At 42.9% G+C, this 23705-nt stretch overlaps 1 protein-coding gene across 1 annotated transcript in view; it reads right to left on the reverse strand.

Annotated features, from left to right (window-relative positions):
* LOC115095786 (eukaryotic translation initiation factor 3 subunit A-like) overlaps positions 1 to 23705 on the reverse strand; it is a 502216-nt gene that overhangs the window by 477900 nt on the left and 611 nt on the right. The window lies entirely within an intron of this gene.

Here is a 23705-nt window from a genome sequence, read left to right on the forward strand (position 1 = left end):
CATTTTGATCTTTTTCTGCCATCATTACTATGTTACTATGAGATTCGCACCTCACAACACTTGGGTGACTTTGCATAATTCGTAGCATTTACGGACAGTGGAAGGCACCAAGTCATGAAAAATAGAGATAGAGTGACCTTCCCAAGTCAGATCTGATTGCTTCAGCACCGGCTCAAAAATAAGATTTTGGGCAAAACTGTGAAGGTACAGTACAATATCGGACTTTTTAGGGCCAAGTGCTCTATGGGCTCTTTCAATTTTTACCAGAGAGAACGCGCTATCGTTGGACCCAGCTACATCTCCTTGCACAGCAAGCATATAGTTGCAGCTAAGACTTTGCTGTGGGCATCACATTTTATATGGATCAGATTTGGGGACCCCTGTATCCTTCAATTACAGCACCCAGAACGGTTTTCGATGTCTTCCAGCTTTTGTTTCCTATAATCTTCTGCTGTGCCGTTAAGGTATTTATGGTATCAGCATGGCCTTTGACCCAGACATCGATTTCATTCACGCAGGTGCCCATGACCGCTAAATCCTCCGCACCTCGAAGATAGACTTGAGGTGGTCTTTATGTTGCTTTAAGTCAGCTCTAATTTCTAAGAACCAACTGCTCAGTTCACCTCTAGTCAGCAAGTCTGAGAGGTCAGAAGCAGGAAGGGGCGCCAATACTGCGTCCTCCATAGGCAGACCTTCAGAGACGTCCGTGTGTAGCACACCTTCAGTCCCGGAGGGTTCAGTGGCAGGCAGATTATATGAAAATGCCCCTTTGTGTGCCCCTTAGTGCAGCTTCTTAGGACAGCTCTCTAGGAATTAGAACCGATCTCGATCTACCCCAGAGCTCCCGTATCTGTAGGTTCGCCCCTAGTTGTCAGCGGACCCTTCCGCCCATGTCTTTCTGTTTTCACTAACGAATCCTCTCTCCTTTCCCCCTCGCCATCCACCTTCTAGAGAGAGTATGAACTCCTTTGCCATCCCGATCATCTACAATAGCAGGAGAAACTTGGTAAAAAAAAAAAAACACAGACCTTACCCACACTCCTTCAGAAAAGACTCATCCCAATCATGATCTCACCCCTGAACCAACTGCTAGGTCTCACACTATTCTCGTTAACTCTTAACGCGCAATCCCTCTCGAAAAAAAACCACCTCCTTTCTGACTATCTCAGAGGCTCAACCTGACTTATGTGCCATCACCGAGACCTGGTTAAAGCCAGAGGATACTGTTCTAATCAACCAACTTCCTCTACATGCCTACGATATCTTCTCTATCCCTAGACCAAGGAAAAGAGGAGGTCTGCTTCTAGCTGCAAACAAAAACCTAGGATTGTCGCTTCAGTGGGCAAACGCATCCCCCCCTCTAGAATTTGCGGTATTCAAATCCACCTACCTTCAAATTGGCCTAACTTATGCCCCCCCCCCCAGCTGCCTGGAATCAGACCCATCTCCTTTAATTGAGCGCATAGCCAAACACATCAATACAGACACACCAGCCATTCTACTAGGAGACTTCAACCTCCATGTGGATGCGACTCCACGCTCATCTGGTTGTGACACTTTTCTCAACACACTTAACTTCATGGGCTTCAAACAAATCATTAACAAACCTACACACAAAGCAGGACACACCTTGGATCTAATCTTCATAAACGAGAGCCTCTCCCCCTCCTCTCACACAGTATGTGCTCCAGTCCCATGGTCGGATCACAAGCTGATCTCCACCACGTTGAAGAACCTTCAACCTATCATCTCACCGATACAAAAAACCACGGTCCAATTCTGGAAATTGTGTAATCCAGACTCCCTCAGCTCTCTCCTGTCTTCAGAGTTAGAACAGCTTGACCTCACAGACGCAGACTCTGCCGCATCCTCCTGGTCTAAAATCACCAAAAAAGTGGTAAACCTCACCTGCCCTTTAACCACTAAAGTCCTACAATCAAACAGACAACAGAAAACCCTGGTACACACCGGAACTAAAAACCATCAAGCGAGAACTCAGAAGCAGAACACACCAATGGCACAAACACCCGTCTGCAATAAACCTGACGGCATACAAATCCATTATGCATCAATACAGGATCTCCATCCTCCGCACAAAAAGACTTCTTTTCTCAAAAAATCCATCATTTCATTTTCGACCCGAAAGCATTGTTTTCTCTTGTCTCGCCCCTCACCAAACCATCACCTACGACTATACTGGATGATCAAGCTGCAAGCAAAGCTGTTGAACTAGCCACATACTTCAAGAATAAAATCGCAAACCTCACTGCTCCGCTCAAGGACAACAAGGCCCTTCCTCCTCCACCCCCATCCCTGCATTGGTACATCAGACTCCAAATTTGGAAACCTTCGAGCCTACCTCCTCAGAGATCGAGAACGTTCTTAGGAAGCTCAAACTGGCTGCTCACCCCATTGACGCGATCCCATCCAACCTACTCATCGCCATACCTACTGCAGAGATCATTAATTGCTCCTTATCACAGGGCCTTGTCCCCGACACCCTCAAACTTGCTATCCTAAAACCACTTTTGAAAAAACCAAATCTATCGCCAGACGACCCAGCCAATTTCCACCCTATAGCAAACCTTCCGTTTATCTCCAAAATCTTGGAAAGAATAGTAAATGAGCAACTCACGGAATTCTTGGACAATAACAAAATCCTCTCCCCATCTCAGTTCGGCTTCCGGAAATCCCGTAACACCGAATCCCTCTTAATCACATTAACAGACACCATTCTCCTGAATCTTGACAAAAAACAACAGTGTCTGCTCATTCTCCTCGACCTTTCAGCGGCTTTTGACACGGTGAACCACACTATTCTCATAGATCGGCTATCCAACATCGGCATCAAAGGCACCGCTCTCAGCTGGTTCAGGTCTTTTCTTCAAAACAGGTTCTAAAAGGTTAAAATCAACAACAAAGAATCACACTCCGTCTGCTCTACATTGGGAGTCCCACAAGGATCCTCATTATCCTCAACCCTCTTCAATATCTACTTGCTCCCACTCTGCCAACTCCTCTCCAAACTAAATCTAATTTATTACTTATACGCCGACGACGTACAAATTCTCTTACCAATTACTGAATCATTAGAAAAACCCCTGGATTTCTGGAACACCTGCCTTCAATCCATAAACAGCCTTCTAACAAGCCTCAACTTGATCCTGAACATAAACAAGACTGAACTCCTCCTCCTCACTCAAGACGGAAATTTCGCACTGCACAATACACCCCCTGCAATTCTACCAGTTTTCTCCCCCCAAGTAAGAAACTTAGGAGTCATCATGGATAATCAACTGAACTGCAAAAGTTTTATCAATAACACGACTAAGGATTGCTTTTTCAAACTTCAAGTCTTAAAACGTTTGAGACCTCTCCTCCACTTCCAAGACTTCCGTACAGTGCTCCAGGCAATCATCTTTTCAAAAATAGATTATTGCAATTCTCTTCTGCTCGGCCTTCCTGCCAATACCATCAAACCCTTACAGATGCTGCAAAACGCCTCAGCCAGGATTCTGACCAAGACCAAAAAAAGAGACCACATTACACCCATCCTGATGAACCTCCACTCCCAATCAAATTCAGAATCTTGTACAAAGTTCTAACGATCATCCACAAAGCCTTTTACAACATCACCCTTCGACCTCACATACCATCCAGACCGGTAAGAGCAGCGTATAAAGACACACTCCAAGCCCCCTCCATAAAAACCACATTAAGAAAGAGCGCCCTCTACTCTTCTGGACCAACACATTGGAACTCTCTTCCTCCAGATCTCCGGCTCGAACAATTTCCGATCACCTTAAAAAAAAAAAAAAAGACTCAAAACCTGGCTGTTCAATCAGGCCTTTTCCTAACTCAGATGATCTGCTGAATTGAACAAGTTGCTCGCTATAAGCCCTTCGTTTTGCTAGCAATAGGCTCTCTTTCTTTACAGACGAACTTAAATTTCTCCCTCCTAATTCCTAATCCCAATGCTCTGATTCTTAACACCCAGGTATTAAACAAGGCTCGCCGTTCAATGCCTATTAAGTTATCTCCCTGGTTATCTCAGTTCTATGGATCCAAGTTTGTCCTTCCTTGTTTAATGTAATGCATTCGTTTATGCACTGGTTATTGTTACAATGTAAACCGAAGTGATTTGTAACTTGTTACAAGAATATCGGTATATAAAAAAGTGTTAAATAAATAATAAATAAATAAAAACTGCTTTAAATCAGCAGTTTTCCGCTTGGATGCCATTTGGTGTTCGCAGTTAGCAAGTCTCTATTAAAGACTATGCAGGCTTTTAGCAGTAAAAGCAGCTGGAGATCGTGATCGGGGTTGCAGAGCTCATCTATGCATACATCTTGGCTGACCGCCAAAGAGCACCCCCTCCCCCCCCCCAGTGCATCTGGATTTTAAGGCATTTGACAAAATTCCTCATGAGAAACTTGATGCTAGGAAACTCCTCTATGCCAGTGGCCAAGAAGCCAAACCTTAGCCTTCTTCAAATGGTAAAAGCCAGATGACTGACTCTTCTTGTGGTCCTTTCCAATGCTCAATATTGAGAGGGTTTGATGCCCTTTTTCCATCAGTGAACCTCCTGGGTCCTTTGGGCCAGAATCATGGTGCTCAAATTGCCTCTCCATGAGCTCCAGTCAGGACTGACATCCCGAGGGGGGTCATAGTCTCATATTGACAACACCTTGGGATGTCATGCAATGCCCCAGGCACAGGACACATCTATTATGACGGGCCATAATACACATGAACTTGTCACAGAGATCATCTCTTGAAGCCACTGGTAGTCTCATCCTTGGCTGGACGAAAAGCTAAGGAAGCAAAGTGGAACTCACTGACCACATGCAGTAGGTGCACCAACTGGGTGCAAAAGAACAGAAAGAAAAACTCCTCGAAAAACCTTACCTAGAAACACTAACAAGGGAGAAAGACCATGAGGTTTAGGTTTATTAAAGATTCTCACGATGACCAATTCCTGACTGTTCTGGAGCAAAAACTGTGGAGATAAAAAGCAGGAGTTAAAATACATGCCCAGTGGTCTCCATGTAAAAGATGGGACTGAGGGGGATCCCACAAGGATGAATGCTATCATGCCAGGCTGCACATGACCAGCAGGGCACAATCAAAATTCTAGAAACTGACAAAAGTTCTGGGCCAGAATCCATTAGATGATGCCACTACTTGTGAGGACTGCCATCCTGCTTGTGCTTGAAGAAATTTAAAAAATCATGGGATAGGAAGTAATGCTCTTATTGTGGATTAGTATCTGGTTAAGAGATAGGAAACACTGACTCAGTCTCCCATCTGCTATCAAGAGTACACTATACCCATTGGTCCTGAGTCCATTTGGCTACACGCTAAGAAAGGTTAGTTTTCACAATGAAGAAAGGTAAAGAGTGGTATACCTCAGGACTCTGGGCTAGGATCAGTGCTATTTAACTTATTCATAAATGATCAGGGAAAGGGAGCAATGAGAGATATTCAGATTTGCAGATGAAACAAAATTCGACTTTTTTTTTTTTTAAACATGAGAAAATTGTAACTGCAGAAGGACCTTGTGAGACTGGGTGTCTAAAACAGCAGATGTAATTTAATGTGGACCAGTGCAAAATGATGCACATATGGAAAAAATTCTTGAGTTGCCTGCTAGCAGCCCACAGGGCTTCAAATTCTGCACAAAAACTAAATTCTGCACTCCACTGGGATAAGTCATATGGTCAAGAGAGATTGTGATCACCCCAAGACCAGTGAAAGAGTCAAAGGGTCAGCTGCAATTCCAGAGCTACTCTGATCCTGCAGACAAGTCCTGATTTGTTTTCCTTTTTGCTGTTGAGGTCCAAAGCTTAGGGGGGGGGGGGGGGGGAGAATAGTAGAAATGAAGAGCAGTGAGAGGACTGCCTGCCGTCTGTCTGCCGCCATGGGAGACAGAACCGATGCTGGAGGGGATAGGTGGCAGGCGTACTTCCCATCAGAGGCTGTCATTGGGCAGTTTGAAGGAGGAGGGGAAAGCAGCGGGAGCACAGTTGTAAGGCTCCTGCTGCTGAGGCATGCAGCTATATGATTCAGATTCAGCGACATCACAGGGGCACTGCAAACTCAGAAGTAGGCAACAGGTTGTAGAGCGGCCACAGAACTGCTACCAGAGGAAGAAAAATAAAGACAAGCTAGGGCCTGTGCTGGATATTTCTCGTTTCCCCACGATGACAAGGACAATGCAAAGCAGGTGCTTCAACAGCCCACGAGACATACATTGAAGAATGAATCCATATAAATATGCTTACTTGTATTACCAAAGAATTCTAATAAATAAATGCATTAAATTAGTCCAATAAAAAGGTATCACCATATACATTTTGTTAAAAGTTTATATGTAAGCCACTTTTTTGATAAAGTAGCAGAATATCAAATTTAATTAAATTACATACATTAGTAAAGCAAAAATTCCCTTTGCTAAATTTATGCTGGCTCTTCCCTTTTAAAACTATTCTTTTCTATATGCACAGTAACTTAATTTCAACTATTTTACCCAGGACAAACGTTAAGCTCACTAGTCTGTAGGTTTCTTGGATCACTCCTGAATCCCTTTTAAAAAAAAAAAAAAATCTTACATTGGCTATTCTATCTGCAGGTACACGAGAGGATTTGCATGAAAGATCACAAATTAATAGCAAGTTTGCAACTTCATATTCAAGTTCCTCTACAGTTCTGAAGTGAATACCATCAGGTTCTGGTGATTTCTTACTATTTAGTTTGTCAATTTGTTTTAGCACCTCTTCCAGATTTTACAGTGATTAGAAAGGATAGCCCATCCCTATGAAAAATGTAGAATGGACTTGTGGGCTTCCCCCTTCCTCCAAATCCCTAGGAACTGCTTAGTGGAAAAAAACCTTGAAACTCCCAGGGAATCACTGGAGTAGAAGGGCTCCTTCTCCAAGTGCTCAGGATTCAGATCCCCTCATGATCCCGTCTTCCCCCATAGATTGGCAGGACCCATAGTCGCAGAAGGGAACCCCCCTTTCCGCAGGGACCTCTGCCCCTTGCGAAAGGCTTAAGTCTTTATATTAAAAAAAAATTCTATCCAGAAAAGAGAAGCAATCTGTGTACCTGGAAAAGGCAATGCTGGCATGGTTGGGTGAGACATTAAATCCTCTGCTCCTGATGCTGTAGATTGGACAGAGGAGGGAGGGGGGCCTTGCCTCCTTGCTCTACCACTGCTAGACTCCCCTCCCCCCCCCCCCACCCATATGTAGAGGGAGTCCCAAAAAGTAAACAGTCCAGCTACCATGGCCCTGGAGCCTTCCACTCCCACAAGTTTGTGGGAATGGAAGGCTGTATCATGAATGTCGGTATAGAAAAGCACCAAATAAATAAATAAATAAAGTTTGTGGTTGGACAAGACCCCTCTGGCCATGGAAAACTCCTGGCAGTTTCTGTGCTCTTCCAGACACCATGAGGCAGAGGCTACATGTTGAGGAAAGCATGGCCTTTCTCCTGCTCTGTGCTGCCAGTGCCATTTTAGCCACACCACACTGTCTTAAAGATTAGGCCTCCCACTTAGGCATCCTTGCTCCCCCCAAAGCATCCTACCTCAGCACCAAACCAGGGCCTCTCGAATCCAGTCAGCAGTCCCTCTGGTAGTATCTAGTAGCCTGAGCCACTTTTGTGTCCTGTGCTTTTTTTTTTTTTTTTTTTTTAATTAGTTCAGGCAGACAAATTTATGGTTCAGCCAATCCTCCTCCACTTGTCCTCCAAATTAAGAGGGCCCAGTTCAGGCAAGCGTGTTGGGGGTGAGGGAGAAGAGCAGGAGAGAGGCAAAAGAAAAATAAGCCACCTTACTCTCCTGGAAGTTCTTCCTCCTACCACCTGCTCAGAGGATCTGAGATATCACCTCAGGAGCCCCCCCCCCCCCCCCACCAGATCTGGCTCAACAGAACCCAACAGGGTCCCGCTCAACTGAGGGAGGGAGCTTAGCTGTCAACCTCAGGAGCCCCCACCAACTTCCAGCTAGGCCAAAGTCCACAGCTCTGGAATGCATGTCCACTATTTGCTGGAGACAGAATACTGGCAGGCTGTCAGCAGGGAAATATGAAAGGTGACATCAGCAAGCTTCCTGATCTGTCTCCATCTGCTAGCTGGCGTGTATAACCCATTTCTATAGACTAGCCTGACCGGATACAGAGGAAAGTCTGTTTAGTGCAGACAACCTTTTCCTCAGCAGTGCTTCCTGGTTATAGGGCAAGAGGGTACAGATGGCATCTCTCAGCAGACAGCTGTTCTCTATCCCTGCCCCCACCTCCTTTCCCATGTTGTGACTGGATGCCATGGAGAGAGGAGATGGAGCACAGCACTCACCTCCCTGTGGCTCTGCAGATCTCCAGTAGAAACAACCCTCTGAGTTCTGCCCCCTCCTACACTGTGTGCTGGGCTGAGATATGAGAGAACTGCTAAAGTGAGGCAAAGGAGAGAAGGTTGGGGGAGACAGTATTGGGGAGGATGGAACAGGGGCACAGAATAGGGAGAAGGGAAACAGAACAGGAAAGTGGGGAAGGGAAGTGAGAGGAGCAAAGACAGGAGGAAGACTGAAGAGGCATAAGGGAAAGAGAAGACACAGGAGAAGGAAAGACAGGATGCATGAGAGGGAGAAGGGATCCTACCAATATTTATGACATGGCAAATACAACAGTTAACATTATTGTGGGAGAAGCTGTGATTGATATATTTATGAGGATGGTTGAATTAAGCTTTCATAAAATGAAGTATATGGGGGGATGCCTTGATCCCAGGTGATGAGCACTGAAGATCAACTGACTGCATCCCTATTTCCAACTTCCCCACCTCTCCGAACTCAAACTGAGTCAAGCACACTCCCGCCTCACCCAAGTTTGGTAGGGTATCCAGGTGCAGTTGAGCCTTTTTCACAGCATCATATAGTCATGCTGGCATGTGTCTAATCTTAATCTTTTTTAAACTTGTGGAATACATTTTATCTGGGTTTCTATGATGGTATTTCTAAACAATCCTCATCTCTCATGCACACTTTTAAACCTTGCAACTACCCCTTTAATTTTCCTTCTAATTTCCTCATTTTATCATAGTCTTTAGGGAATCATGGTACTGAAACATCACTGGTAGCTTTAACCACTGAAGTGAGAATGAACATGGATAGGGAAAAGGGAGCAATTATGTTTACAAACCGATATTGGTGTAGCCTAGTTGATCATTACCTACTTTTACTATGGCTTCAAAATTTTGGAACAGCTAATGTTCTTAGATGGTTTAAATCATTCTCTACAGATAAAGTGTTTTTCAAGTTAGTTGGAACCAAGAAGTGATGACATGTGGCATCCCACAGAGATCAATATCATTGTCATTTTTAACCTATTCTTGGCACCGCTTGTGACTGTAATCCAGGACCTGGGTTTCAGCTTCTATTTCTATGCAGATGATTTCTAGGTCATGAAATTCATCTTTGAAAATGAACAGATTTAATAAATGCCTGGATAAAGAGACATGGTTGCATACTAAATAGCTTCAAATTTTTGTTAACTTTTAATCTATCTGGTTTAATAGGTGGAATATGGGTTTTAAACTGGTCCCACAGATGATGGGATATCCCTTCAGTGGAAAAATGGGTTTTAAACTGGTCCCACAGATGATGGGATTAATATCCCTTCAGTGGAAAAATTAAAAAAAAAAACAAAAAAAACTGGGGATAACTTGATAGCATTTTTCCAATAGTGAAACAAATTTCCAGTGTCTAGAACAATTTCTTCTCTGAATGGTTCAGAAACTGGAACTTTTCTGATGAAGACTAATCTTACTATTCTTACACATGCTCATGTCTCAAATTACAACACACATAGGAATCTCTGAGATCTTACTAAGGCGGTTGCAATTATAAACTCAGCAATTTTTAATGTTTCAAAATATGAACATGTAACTTGTTGCAGGAATTAATTTGGCTGCCAATGCAGGTGAGAATTAAATTCAAAATTTTGTGTCTGACTCAGAGAGCATTGCATAGAGGGCTCACTTATTATTTGGCAAATCTGCTAGTCATGTAAACCAGCAAGATCCTTAAAAATCTTCTCAGAATTACTGAAGCTTTCCCCACTGAATAAAATAAGGCTTGAAATTGAAAACACAAGGCAGTCTTTTTAACATCAGGCACTATTTTGAATGCCTTGCCTTTGGAGGTTCTTTGAAAATGATCTAAAGTCTAGGAAACTATTGAAAACCCAGATGTTTACACAAGTTTTCAAATCAGGTTCCTACTTTTTTTTTTTTTGGAAGTCAAAGTCAAAGGCGTTTCCTTTGACTTTACTTAATGGCTATTTTATATTATGCTTGCTGGCTTCTGTATGTTGAGTCTATTAGTGTTATATGGAACAGGATTGTTTTTATATGAAATGTTTTATTTTGAATTTTTTAAATTGTACCTCTTGCATCAGAATTTACATTTCAGCAAGAACTAGATCTAAAGTAGTTCTCCTTCAAATTGTTTCTAGGACCAGCTATTCCATGAAGCACTTAATTATGGCATCTAGAAACTTAACCTCCCTGACATGCCCTTTTGAGACATTCAATCAATAATACCAGGGTAATTGAAATTTCTCAATATTAATTTCCACTTTTAGTAAAGAATAATGCCAATATTACAAAAAGTTTAAATACAAAAAAAGGATTTATGAATTAAATAGAAATGAAAATGGTGCCTTCATATCCTCATCCTCTCTTAAATATCAGGCTACATAGAAAGGCTTACAATTTGTAATCACCGGGCACCAAAAATACTCACTAAAGTGATATAAAGTGCAAAATAAACAATATTCATTGCAAACCAATTAAATTGGTATACAGTCCACATAAATGTAAATATGGAATGTTCAAGATCTCATAAGCTTGTAAAAGCAAGTTTGCTTACCGTAAACGGTGTTTCCGTAGATAACAGGATAATTAGCCATGCTGTTTCGGGAAGCACCGCGATCCCGGGTAGGCGGAGTTTCTCTTAGCTGATCACAGTTTTGAACTCTGTGCGTCTGCGCGGTCGTCTTCCCGCACGGTTCCCTCACCTCTTCAGTTTCTTTGTAGCCAAGCGAGAGGTAAGCTGAGAAGGAATGTGATTCTTTGTGATTGTCTAGGGAGGTGGGTGAGTCAGCATGGCTAATTCATCCTGCTATCTATGGAAACACCGTTTACGGTAAGCAAACTTGCTTTTTCCCGTCGATAGCAGGGTTGAATTAGCCATGCTGTTTGGGAGTCCCAAGCTGCCTGGTTGTGTCCTTGTATATTTATTGTTCTTAGGGTAGGACATCAACCTTTGAAGTGGTAGACAGTCTCATGTACTTTTTAGTGATAAGACTGCTGTGCCTAGTGCTGCATCAGAGGTTGTCTGTTGTTGGAGACAATAGTGCGATGTGAAGGTATGAATGGACGACCATGCTGCCGCTTTGCAAATCTCAATTAATGGCACTTTATTTAAGTGTGCAACTGAAGCTGTGGTGGTGCGAATTTGGTGCGCCTGAGGTTTAGTGGGTAGTTTGATGGAGCGTTTGTTGTAGCAAAAAAGTATGCATTGTGATAACCAACTGGCTATAGTCCTTTTTGAGACTGGTTTACCAGGATAATTTGGGTTAAAGGAGAGGAATAGCTGAGAAGGTCTCGAAGTTGGTAGAGTCCTGTTTTTATAGTAGGCCAGCACTCTCCTACAGTTCTCCAACGTGTGTAAAAGTCTTTCACGTTCGTTATGATGTGGTTTTGGCATAAAAATAGGCAGAGTTATGGTTTGGTTGAGATGAAAAAATGTTACTATCTTAGGTAGAAAGGAAAGGTGAGGACGAAGGGTCACCTTGTCATGGTAGAATTCAAGATAAGGAGAGTAGTGAACCAAGGCTTGTAGTTCGCTGACCCTCCTTGCAGACATAATGGCAATGAGAAACTGTTTTCCATGTCATATATATTTAATGTGGCTGGAGTCTAATGGTTCAAGAGGTGGAAGCATTAGTTGTTCTAGGACTATATTTAAGTCCCATGGAATGGGAGGCTTAGTCACCGGTGGACAAAGTCGGATCATTCCCTTCATGAATCTAGATATCAACGGGTGGATAGACATTGGAAGGTTATTAAAAGGTTTATGAAAGGCACTGATGTGAACTCGTACCGAAGTGGTTGCTAATCCTGCTTCGTAGAGTGTGTGCAGATACTGTAATAATTGCGTGGCCGTAGAGGAAAAAGGGTCTATGTTCCTTGGAGCACACCAGTCTAAATAACGTTGCCACTTCCCTTTGTAGTTACATCTAGTTGAAGGTTTCCTTGACGCAATGAGAATATCCTCTAATTGAGAGGATAAGCCTAAGGGAGTTAATATTTGCCTCTCAATCTCCACGCTGTGAGATGAAGTGATTGATTCATGGGGTGAAGTAGTGAGCCCCCTTCCTGTGTCAGAAGATGTGGAAGGTTTTGTAGCGGTATCGGTAGTTGAATGGAGAGTTTCAAGAGATACGTGTACCAGGGCTGTCTCGGCCATGCCGGGGCTATTAGAATCATGTCAGACACGTCCTGGATGCATTTCTGAATTGTTCGAGAAATGAGTGGAATGGGTGGATAGGCATACATCAAGCCTGGTGTCCATGGAATGAGAAAGGCATCTGGAGCCATCCTTTGATTGCTGGGGTAAATTGAGCAAAAGGTTTGGACCTGTCTGTTTGCTTCCGTTGCAAAGAGGTCTATTCTGGGAAACCCCCACTGTTTGAAGATGGTGTGTGCCACCTCTGGATTCAAGGTCCATTCGTGCGGATGAAAAATGCGACTGAGATGGTCTGCTGTGACATTGTCCAGACCTGGAAGATACGTTGCTTGAATTGATACTTGGGCTTTGACTGCCCAGTGTAGAATTCGTGTTGCTTCTTGGCAGAGAGTCCATGAACCGGACCCTCCTTCCTTGTTTATGTAAAACATGGCTACCTGGTTGTCTGTATATACCATGAGGCTTGATCCCCGTATCTGGTCGGAGAACGTTTGCAGTGCCATCCAGATGGCTCTTAGCTCCAGGAGATTGATCTAATATGTGGATTCCTGAGGGGTCCACAGACCTTGAGTTTTCAGGTCATTCAGATGTGCTCCCCAACCCTTGTTGGAGGCATCTGTGGTCAGAGTTAGTTGATGAGGTGGTAAACGGAATGGAGCTCCTGAGGAAAGGTTCTTGGAAAGGAGCCACCATCGAATGTCCTCCTTCATTGCGTTTGTAATTTGAATCTTGGTGGTGAGTGGTTGTATGTATTGAGACCACTGAAATAGGCGCATGTGTAGTCTGGTGTGGGGAACCACATAGATTGCTGCTATGTGACCTAGGAGTTGAAGAACCTGGCGAGCTGTTGCCCGTCCTCTGTGAAGTAGGTTGTGTGCCAGTGATTGTATGTTCTGCATTCTGTCTTGGGGAAGGTATGCTCTCTCTTCCATTCTATTTATGCGAGCGCCTATGAACTGAAGTATTTGAGTCGGTTGTAGGTGAGACTTCTCGAAATTGATTATAAATCCCAACATCTGAAGACATTCGATCGTGCGTATCGTGTGTTCTTGCAGTGTAGACTGGTCCGATGCTACTATTAACCAGTCGTCCAGATAAGGGAATATTTGAATCGAAGGTTTCCTTAGGTGAGCCACCACCACTGCTAAACATTTGGTGAATATCCTTGGGGCTGAAGATAGGCCAAATGGGAGAACCTTGTACTGGTAATGTGTATTCTGAACTTGGAAACATAGGTAATGCCAAGAAGATGGGTGAATTGGTATATGGGAATATGCATCCTTCAGGTCGATGGAACATAGCCAATCGTTGTGTTGAATCAGTGGTAGGATATTCTTGAGAGAAGTCATTTTGAATTTCTCTCTCTGTATATGTTTGTTGAGTAGTCTGAGATCTAGAATGGGTCGTAGGCCGCCAGACTTCTTTGGAATGAGGAAATATTGGGAATAAAATCCTTGGTGTTGCTGATGAGGGGGAATAATTTGGATAGATTGTTGAGTCTACAGGTTGTTCAATTCCGCTGTGAGGGATGTGGAATGGTGTCGCATCATTCTCTTCGGAGGAATATGAGGAAGAGATGGAGTGGATTGAAAATTTAGAGAATAACCATTTCTGATAATGTTTAGTACCCATTGATCTGAAGTGATGGAATCCCAATTTTGGAGAAAAAATTGAAGGCATCCTCCTATGAAAGCAGGTAGAGGTGGTGGCTTCATCAATTTCAAAAAGAGGAAGCAGGCTTCTGCTGAGGGGTTGGCGCTTGTTGTTTTGTTCTTTGCTGCCTGGCACGACCTCGAGCGCCTTGCTGAGCTGCATTTCTTGGAGGGGCATACTGTTGAGGCCTGTACTGTGTATAAGGCCTGCTGTATGGTCTCAAGTAATACAGACGACGGTAAGGATAGAATCGATGTTGCGACTTCTGAGAATCCGGAGTGGTGAGAGATTGTACCGCTGCACTTTGTTCTTTTAAGTGTGATACTATATCTGCAAATTTATCGCCAAAGAGATTGTCGCCCATACATGGAATGTCCGCCAACTTCTCATGGACATCCGTCCGAATTGCGCTGGCTCTGAGCCAAGCCATACATCTGGCTGCAATAGCTGAAACAGATGTTCTTGCCGAAGATTCGAAAGATTCATAAATAGAGTGTAATAAATGCCCAAGTCCTTCTTCCATCTCCAAGAAGGATTGGTGTGGTGTATTGTTTTCGGATATACACAGTGGATGCAGTTTTTGGAGTGTTTCAAGAGGTACTGCATAGTGTAAAACTGGTGATGCTGTATCCTATTGGTAAGCATAGAGGAATGATAGATTTTTCCCAAAATCATCTAGGCATTTATTTTCTCTACCCGGTGGAGTATTTGAACGCAACTTATTCCGTTTTGCCCTGGACAAAGCTGACGACCACTATTGATTGGTGTGGTAGTTGGGCTGATTCATAAATTGCTGAATTACGCATCTTATATTTGATGTCAATCTTTCTCAAAGTAGCCGGTGATGAGAAAGGAGTCTTCCAAATTTTAAAAAGTAGATTATCTAATACCGAATGAGGTGGGAGAGCAGCAGGCTCGGGAGGAGATTCAAATATCTTTAAGATACCGAGCATTTCAGCCCTGGGGTCAGGTATTCTTCCTGTTTCCACCTGAAGAAGACTGCCCACCTTCTCAACAAATTTTGAATAGGTCACGTCCTCGGGAGGAGAATATGGTTCCGGTAACCCTTCCTGAGGGTCCTGAGGGTCAGATGGCATACCCGTTGAAGAAGTAACGGAAGAAAATGATTCCGGAGAACCTGGGCTGACGGGTTGAGTTGGAGTATGTTCTTTTTCTGGTTCTGGAGGGTCTATTCCTATATGTGGTGCAGGAGAATCCTCTGGAGAACGTTGTGGTGGTAATTCTTTTGTTTTTTCCAATTCTTGGAAAAAAAGAGAGAATATCTGAAATTTTCATCACACTTGATGCAGCCAAAAGTACCTTATGGAGGCATGTGAATCTTTTGCCTTGGGGGTCTTGTTGGAATAGCCACTAGCAAGATATCATCTGGTACTTGTCCCTTATGTTGACCTTGAGGAGGTATAACTGGCGAAGGGTGAATGCGTTTCGTTAATGGTACTTGTGAGGAAGGAGAATATCTTTTTTCTAGAAAATGATGAGAGTCTGGCCAAAGAACTACCACTAGGAGAATGGCCCGATGATAGGGAGTCTGATGTTGAGACGCCTTGAATGTCTACATCTGAAGTTACGGATTTTCTTGACGAACTGTTTGATCGTATTTGTTTTGTGGAAGCCATATGTAATTTATGGCTACGTTTGTCCACTGCACTCTTTTCTGGTGACTGGAGGTGCATTGTTTTAGCACCATGCGCTGTAGGGGCATCCCGAATTATTCTATGCTCCATGGGTGCTTCGTGCGATAGGCTTCGCGTCGTATGTGCTCTGTGCCTCGAATATGCTCCGTGCGCCATATCAGCTCCGCGCTTCGTGATTGCTCCGTGCGACGATGCGTTGTCTCGGCTATGTGTCGTAGGTGCGCCGTGCTTCGTTGGTTTTGAAGCGTCGTGTGTTTTCGATGTAGACGGCGCAGGCTCCGATGAAATGGCCCCCGGTGTTTTACAATGCATATTCTAAGCCAAATCTCCAGCTTCAGAACGAGGCCTTGAGGGTGTGTGAGACCATGGCCTGTGGTGTTTTTCAGGCCTCTCGAGTCCCGCTGGTCCCAGCGAGGACGCCCGCTTCAGATGGGCCTTACCCAATGTCGCCAGTCCCGGCGAAGAATGGACGGAGGATGGTGGGACCGAAGTGCCCAAGCGGAGCCTCTCCATCTTCGCGGCCCGGTGTCTTTGGGCCCTTGGAGACATCCTGTCGCAGTCCCGGCACAACTTCTGACCGTGGTCCGGGCCTAAGCAAATGTAGCAATAATTATGTCCATCTGTGATGGACATAATTTTGACACATTGGCAATATTTGAAACCAGACGGCTTCAGAGCCATCTGGGATGAGAAATCTGAGAAAAACACCCGAAAAGCTCGATTAAAAAATCCAGTCAGAGAAAAACGCTAAGAGAAAAATGCCCCGCGGAAAAAAAGAAACTGAAGAGGTGAGGGAACCGTGCGGGAAGACGACCACGCAGAGGGCACAGAGTTCAAAACTCTGTGATCAGCTAAGAGAAACTCCGCCTACCCGGGATCGCTGCGCTTCCCCAAACATAATGGCTAATTCAGCCCTGCTATCGACGGGAAAAAAAATCTATGTATGTCTTTCAAAGTGGAGCTTTATTTTTACAAGCTTATGAGATCAACTTATTCCAGACCCATATAAGCAACAATAAAAATGGATCTAGGAATAAGACCAAATCAGGAAACTAGCACATGAATCTTGAGTAATTTAAAGCATTCAGCTTTGAGGGACAGTTCTCAAGACATCATATGCTTTGGAAGAACTTTAAAAGTTTTGTTTGATTTAATTGCACTTGGGATCAAATGTAACCATGTTTAAAATCTGGCAATACTGGCCGATGAGTCTACCATGTTTCTATAACTAATCTAAAAAATAATTCAAACGACTAGTTATACACAAAAGTAGAAAAGTTTTTAAATCCCCAACACAGCAATATTGCATCTATTCAAGCTTACTTCTAATTAGTAGTCTCATATCAATATTGAACATGTGCTGGTGTTCCAAAAGCATCCATACCAGACTTCAATAACTTTTTCAATAATTTGAAAAAGTTAAATTTAAATCAGTTATTTACTCTAATAGCAAGTAGCTCATTTAAAACAAAATCGAAGAAAATTCACTCAGTGCAGAGTTAAGCTCTGGAATTCACTGCCAGAGGGTGTGTTACAGCAGTTAGTGTAACTGGGTTTAAAAAATGTTTGGATAAGTTCCTAGAGCAAAAGTCCATAAACTGTAACCCCAATATTTAAAAAGGGCTCCAGGGGCGATCTGGGAAACTACAGACCGGTTAGCCTGACATCAATGCCAGGAAAAATAGTGGAAAGTGTTCTACATATCAAAATCACAGAACATATAGAAAGACATGGTTTAATGGAACAAAGTCAGCATGGCAAGTCTTGCCTCACAAATCTGCTTCACTTGTTTGAAGAAGTTGATAAACATGTGGATAAAGGTGAACCGGTAGATATAGTGTACTTGGATTTTCAGAAGGCATTTGACAAAGTTCCTCATGAGAGGCTTCTAGGAAAAGTAAAAGGTCATGGGATAGGTGGCGATGTCCTTTCAAGGATTGCAAACTGGCTAAAAGACAGGAAACAGAGAGTAGGATTAAATGGACAATTTTCTCAGTGGAAGGGAGTGGGCAGTGGAATGCCTCAGGGATCTGTATTGGGACCCTTACTTTTCAATATATTTATAAATGATCTGGAAAGAAATACGACTAGTGAGATAATCAAATTTGCAGATGACACAAAATTGTTCAGAGTAGTTAAATCACAAGCAGATTGTGATAAATTGCAGGAAGACCTTGTGAGACTGGAAAATTGGGCATCAAAATGGCAGATGAAATTTAATGTGGATAAGTGCAAGGTGATGCAGATAGGGAAAAATAACCCATGCTATAGTTACACAATGTTAGGTTCCATATTAGGTGCTACAACCCAAGAAAGATCTAGGCGTCATAGTGGATAACACATTGAAATCGTCGATTCAGTGTGCTGCGGCAGTCAAAAAAGCAAACAGAATGTTGGGAATTATTAGAAAGGAAATGGTGAATAAAACGGAAAATGTCATACCGGTATATAAAAGTTTCTAAATAAAACAAAACAAAAAAAAAAAAAATAATGCCTCTATCGCTCCATGGTGAGACCACACCTTGAATACAGAGTACAATTCTGGTCGCCGCATCTCAAAAAAGATATAATTGCGATGGAGAAGGTACAGAGAAGGGCTACCAAAATGATAAGGGGAATGGAACAGTTCCCCTATGAGGAAAGACTAAAGAGGTCAGGACTTTTCAGCTTGGAGAAGAGACGGCTGAGGGGGGGGATATGATAGAGGTGTTTAAAATCATGAGAGGTCTAGAACAGGTAGATGTGAATCGGTTATTTACTCTTTCGGATAATAGAAAGACTAGGGGGCACTCCATGAAGTTAGCATGTAGCACATTTAAAACTAATCGAAGAAAGTTCTTTTTTACTCAACGTACAATTAAACTCTGGAATTTGTTGCCAGAGGATGTGGTTAGTGCAATTAGTATAGCTGTGTTTAAAAAGGATTGGATAAGTTCTTGGAGGAGAAGTCCATTACCTGCTATTAATTAAGTTGACTTAGAAAATAGCCACTATTACTAGCATCGGTAACATGGAATAGACAGTTTTTGGGTACTTGCCAGGTTCTTATGGCCTGGATTGGCCACCGTTGGAAACATGTATACTGGCCTTGATGGACTCTTGATGTGACCCAGTATGGCAGTTCTTGTTTTGAACATGCCTTACTTACAATTATTTATGTGGACTGTATTCCAATTTAAATGGCTTGCAATATTGGGGCCAATGTAATAAGCCAAGCGTGTGGGTTTCAACTCCTGTTTTAGGCAGGAGTTTCAGCACTATCTTAACCCTGGTATGTGACAGGGATTTTAGCACATGAAAAACCTGTGCTAAAACAGGTGTTAAAACCCATAGCTAATAAGGGGGGTTATCCTGCAGTTAGCATGAGCTGTGCTAACTGTAGGATAACCCCCCTTACTAGCTATTACCCTACATTTGGGCCGATACAGTAAAGTCCGCGGGAGGGCGCGCACACAGGCCACTCTCCTGTGCACACGATTCAGTATGCAAATTAGGCCCGGCGGTAAAAACAGGTAAAAGGAGGCGCTAGGGACACTAGCGCATCCCTAGCGCCTCCTTTTGGACCGGAGCGGCGGCTGTCAGCGGGTTTGACAGCCGACGCTCAATTTTGCTGGCGTCTGTTCTCGAGCCCGCTGACAGCCATGGGTTCGGAAACTGGACGCCGGCAAAATTGAGCATCCGGTTTTCAACCTGCAAGCCGACTTCAAATTTTTTTTTACTTTTGGTAACTTTCGAGACCTCCGTCTTAAGTTGGAGGGTGCACAGAAAAAGCAGTTTTCCTTTATGAATTGCGCTGGAATACCTAATAGGGCCATCAACATGCATTTGCATGTTGCGGGCGCTATTAGGTTCGGGGGGGGGGGGGGGGGGGGGGGGGGTTGGACACGCGTTTTCGGCCCCTTACTGAATAAGGGGTAACGCTAGCGCGTCAAAAACGCGCATCCAATCGAGTGTTAACAGTGCGCTCCATCGGCCAGAAGGAGGCATAAACTTCCTGAGGTAGAGAGGAGGGCACCAAATCCTTCTCTCCTTAAAAAAAAAATGTCTCAGGCCAGGCTGAGTTCAGTCAATCTTCCTTCTCATTCCTCTCACTTTAACAAATAAGTCAGGCAGAGCAGAACCCCCAGCTTATGGAGCCCTTTCTATCCATTAATAAAACAGAGGGAGCCCTACAAATCCCATATGTTTCTCCCACCCAGGAACCTCAGCTGGACAAGACCTTACCTCCTCTGGCAAGGGTGGTCCCTTGCTGTCGGGTGATTGGTTCCTACGCTGACGTTTGTCAGCGAAAGAACAAATCCACTTTTAGAATTCTGAAAGAACAGCTTTCTAAATGGAGATTGGTACTTTCACTGACAGAGGGACCAATTGGCAGACAGTGAAGGACTGAATAAGTTAAATGCCTGTCATTTAATATTTATTTATTCACTCCTTCACTATCTGCAGACTGTCTCCTTTTAGAAGACTGTCCTTTCAGAATTCTAAAAGGGGATTTGTTCTTTTCACTGACATGCGACAGTAGTGGGACCAATTGTTTAAGAATTTAAGAAATTGCCATACTGGGTCAGACCAAGGGTCCATCAAGCCCAGCATCCTGTTTCTAACCGTGGCCAACCCAGGTTACGAGCACCTGGCAAGTACCCAAAATAAATCCCATGCTACTAATGCCAGTAATAAGTAGTGGCTATTCCCCCAAGTCAATTTACTAGCTTATAGGACTTCTCCTCCAGGAACTTGTCCATATCTTTTTTAAATCCAGCTAAGCTAGCTGCCTTAACCATATCCTCTAGCAATGAACTCCAGAGCTTAATTTTGTGTGCACTGCATGAAAAAGAATGTCCTATTTATTTTAAATGTGCTACTTGTAAACTTCATGCAGTATCCTCTAGTCCTTGTATTACCTGAAAGTAAATAACCGATTCACATTTACCCTTTCTAATCCTCACGATTTTAGATCTCTATCGTATCCCACCTCAGCTGTCTTTTCTCCAAGGTGTTTATGCCCCTTCCACTGAAGCTGTAAATAAAGGATATAAGTTGGAAATGAAAAACAAAAAAGGATGCATGGGGATAACATGCAGGGAATGACAGTTACTACCCTTAAAAGAAGCATGGGGGTTACTACTCTTAACCAATTAGCTTTCATGTTTTTGAAGCAACTGCAACATCGCTCTCCACTTCAGCAGAGAGAAAAACGGGGAAATGGATTCAGACAGCCAATAATGGGCCCAGACTTTTAAAGTCCATGGATCTAATATACAGACATTAAGGAAAGTGCAGGACTGCTTCTACATTCAAGTCCAAAAGCAAGACATGTTTAAGCAGCATTATCAGGAAGGCTGATCATGTAAAAATATTGCTAGCAGTAGTTTTGTTATGAGTTTGACAATTGCTTGGTTTTGATAGTAAATATTACCCTTAACAGAAACATGGTGGTAACTTGCATGAAGCAGCAGTTACTAATCTAAGAAACTAGCAGGCGTTTGGATGCGCGTTTGACGCACTAGCTTTACCCCTTATTCAGTAAGGGGTAATAGCGCCCGCAACATGCAAATGCATGTTGATGGCCCTATTAGTCATTCCAGCGCGATACAGTAAGTAAAATGTGCAGCCAAGCCACACATTTTACTTTAAGAAATTAGCGCCTACCCAAAGGTAGGCGTTAATTTCTGCCAGCGCCGGGGAAGTGCACAGAAAAGCAGTAAAAACTGCTTTTCTGTGCACCCTCCAACTTATGGCAAAAGTTAAAAAAAAAAAAGTTAAAGTAAAAAAAAGTAAAAAGTAAAATCAGCCCGCGGCTCGAAAACCAGACGCTCAATTTTGCCGGCATCCGGTTTCCAAACCCGTGGCTGTCAGCGGGCTCGAGAACAGACACCGGCAAAATTGAGCGTCGGCTGTCAAACCCGCTGACAGCCATCGCTCCTGTCCAAAAAGAGGTGCTAGGGACGAGCTAGTTTCCATAGCGCCTCTTTTTACCGTGGGCCCTAATTTAAATATTTTGTCTTACTGTATCGCGCGCACAGGACACTGGCCTGTGCGCACGCTTGCCCCCTCTCCCACGAACTTTACTGTATCGGCCTGTAGCTGAGTAGACAGGATGGACCATTTAGTCTTTTTCTGTCATTACTATGTAGCTGAAAGTAAGCCAAGCCAATATATCTGCATTTTCAGAAGGCATCCGACAGTCCCGCATGTAAGACTCCTCAAAATGTTTATTAAAAAATCATGGAACAGGAGGCAGTGTTCTGTTGTGGATTGGCAACTGGTTAAAAGACAGGAAACAGAGGGTAGGACTAAACTGTCAGTTCTCCAGCCAGAGAATGCTCATTAATGGTGTACCACAGGAATTGGTAGTAGGACCTGTGCTATTTAATCTATACATGTCCTGGAAAAGGGAATAACTGATGTGATCAAATCTGCAGTCTTTTGCATTTTATATCATTTTAGTGAACATTTTTTATATCTAATTACTACAAATTGTAAGCCTTTCCACATATCCTGATGTTGAAGAAAGGAAAGTGGTGGCAGTAGGAAGGCTTCTTTCCACTAATTTAAAAATCTTTGTATTTAAACTTTTTATAGCGTGTTTAAGTAAATTTGTAAGTTTTGAACTGGGGTTACTGTTTTATATTGATTTTGTCTTTACTGGGGGATTTCCATTTTTGTCCTACATATTCACTTTTAGTATAGCATTTAATATTTCAGCAGATTACTTCTATGGCACACTCAAGTACTGAAAGTCCTATGAAACAGGTTAAAGCATCAATCTGCTCTGCCACATTAAGACCTAAGCCACAAAGCCAAGCCTTCAAGCAGCATTTCATGTGTGTGACTGCTGTGTTAACAAAATAGTTATAAGTAAATCACAGAAACTTGTAATTTTTTTTTTTAATTTTTCCTTTATATTCTTTTTCAGGCACTTCAAAGCACATTACATTATGCTACTATACCCCTAACTAATTAAGCTATTTCACTTAGATGCAATTCCAACACTGCTCTCTACATTAATGGCGGAGGTGGAAGGGAAATAGAATAAAAAAGGTTACTAAGAGCCAAGAGTAACATAAGCATGAGAGAAAAAAAAAAGTGCGAAAGCTTGCTGGGCAGACTGGATGGGCCATTTGGCCTTCTTCTGCCGTCATTTCTATTTATGTACCTAAGGCACAATAAGGTGAAGTGACTTGCCCAAGGTCATACCTCATAAGGAGGGACCAGTAGTGGGATTTGAACCCTAGTTTCTGGTTTGCAGCCTGCTACCAAAAGGATACTCCTTCACTCAGATTAAAGATTTCTCTCTCCTCTGGTTTATAGCCTATCACAAGTATTTTCAAAATATATTATACCACAGGACAGTTTATTTAAGTTTTGGAGTTCAAATTGAATCAGATCAACTGCTATTTATGACCCCAAACCACTAATATTAATATCCCTATAGAGTATATTCTAAACATATTAGAATATCAACTTCAACTGATTTCCAACAGAGCTACACATACAAAAAAATATGGTTGAATAAGCACAAGTTTGCAACTTGTGAGTAATGCCCATCCGTACAAGATTGGGTCATCAATTATATGATCAGATCCATGCAATTGAACGTGTTCAATCCATCGATCTGATTTTAAAACGTGTATATCGAAGACCTATCAAGGTCAGAAATTAAACTAATAAAACTGACAGTATCGCCTGCAGTTATAACCGTTATCATACTACTTTTATACCAGATATATAATTAGAAGTGTGCAAATATCCAGATTGTCAGCTATACACAAGTTCAAGAATAGGTATTACTGCAAAATCCTTTTCCAAAACGCACATTCGACAAAAAGGCGGGTTACTAGGTTTATTCCTCTTCAACAGAGGCCTGT

The sequence above is a fragment of the Rhinatrema bivittatum genome, chromosome 7 (assembly GCF_901001135.1).
Source record: "Rhinatrema bivittatum chromosome 7, aRhiBiv1.1, whole genome shotgun sequence".
NCBI lineage: Eukaryota > Metazoa > Chordata > Amphibia > Gymnophiona > Rhinatrematidae > Rhinatrema > Rhinatrema bivittatum.